This window comes from Varanus komodoensis, unplaced genomic scaffold (assembly GCF_004798865.1).
Source record: "Varanus komodoensis strain SLA01 unplaced genomic scaffold, ASM479886v1 scaffold22, whole genome shotgun sequence".
Classification (NCBI taxonomy): domain Eukaryota; kingdom Metazoa; phylum Chordata; class Lepidosauria; order Squamata; family Varanidae; genus Varanus; species Varanus komodoensis.
In genome coordinates, this window is record NW_025335606.1 from 15,444,975 (window position 1) to 15,446,806 (window position 1,832).

A 1,832-nucleotide genomic window follows, 5' to 3' on the forward strand; every position below is an offset into this window, starting at 1 on the left:
CTTGTCTGTTTCCATTTGAATTTCTTATTGTAAAGATCTGTTTAAATCCATTTATATTATTTTGCAGTCTTTTATGTAAAATTTACTATATTGGTGGTTTTCAAAGCAAGACATAAATATTGTTTATACAGTTTGTATAGGCTGACTTCTGAATAATTGGTATCTTTTATTTTTTCCCTTAAAAGGGTGTAAACACAAGTTAACTCCAGGGTTTTATTGTATCCTGCAATATTTAGTATTAACTATATATGATTTAGCACTGTGCCAAACACATTTTCAAGAGTACATTTTGATATAAAAAGAAACTATAGTTTATGCCTTGTATGCTTCAATTTCTTTCTAATGCTGTCCATATGGCAATGTTGAAAAATTAGGGAAAATTAACCATTACTCTGCTCTGAGTGACTAGCCATGTAAATAGTTCTCTTGGTTAGGACATCAGAGTGTTTTGCACCAGAAACAGTTGTTGTGGTCAACAGCACCTCTTGTGATTGCTTCTGATTTTTTATAACTGGGAACCAGAAAACCCTAGCTGCACATATGATTGCTGGATTGCAGTCAAAGGCTGCAAAGGGAAGGAATGAATATGAAGTTTTAACTTATAGTGCTAACATGTCTCCTTAATTGGTTTTTTGAAAACTGGGTGGGAATGCTTGGTTGTATTATAGATAGGTTTTTTATTACTTGACTCTGTTTTCACCTTTTATACACTGGAAATGCTGTCTTAAAAGGTCACTGGAGTGATTGCTTCAACGTGTTGTTACCAGCCTTTCATAAACTGTTCTACTTTCCAGATATTGACATAAAGAAGTTGATTTTTGCATAGTGACACGGGCAGAAGAATTTAATAGTATAAAAATAATTAGCAGAGAAGTATTTTAAAGCCTTTTGTGATTTCAAACTTTATTTAAAGGTGGGTGTTCATCAAATATAAAATTATGGCTACATCCATTTTCTTTTATAAAAATAATATATGATGGGATGTGGTTTTTATTACATTAATTTACAGAACCCTAGTGTGTTACTTGATCTGTGAGGAATAGTGAGTGACACAATAGTTTTCTTGTACAGAATTCAAGAATTAAACTGACATGACTAATAATTCATCAGAATCTATTTAATCATCTATGAAATATTTTTTCATTTCCTGCTCTTTGTCTTAAGTGTCATAATTGCATGTACTTTTGGGGCAAAATTTTTATGGTGGGAAAACAAAGGTTAAGCTTTCAATTTAATGGGTACCTTTTACCACTTCATAATACAATGAAGTGTATGAATGGCAGTTAGTAGTTACTTGCTTACCTTCCTAGGCACCTTTTAAGTGCTTTTTATTACTTTAAATTTTACATGGAAAATATTAGAGTAATTCAGTATTGCTAGGCACTTCTATATTGTTGCTGTGGAATATAGCTTAAAATGTTTGAAATGTCTTATATTCCCATAGCCAATGAAATTTATGCCTCACAGTGATTGGCCCAGAATACAGTGGTACCTTGGCTCACGAACTTAATCCTTTTCAGGACTTTGGTCGTGACCCAAATTGGTCGTGAGCCAAGTTACATTTCCCCATAAGGTTCAGTGTAAATAAGGTTAATCTGTGCTGTAACCATTTTTTAAATCAGAAAAATGTGAAGCAAAGTGATAACAACAACAATCGCGGCCATCTCCCCCCCCCCCCCCCCCCGAGCACAAGTGCAGCCATCTCCCCGCCACCCCAGCACAACCAAGATCATACCTGCCATCCCTGCAGGCTCCCGTCATCCCGGCACGCTAGCGGGTGGGGGGGAGAGATGGGCCTGATCGCGGGCGCACTGGGGGAGGGAGAGATGGGC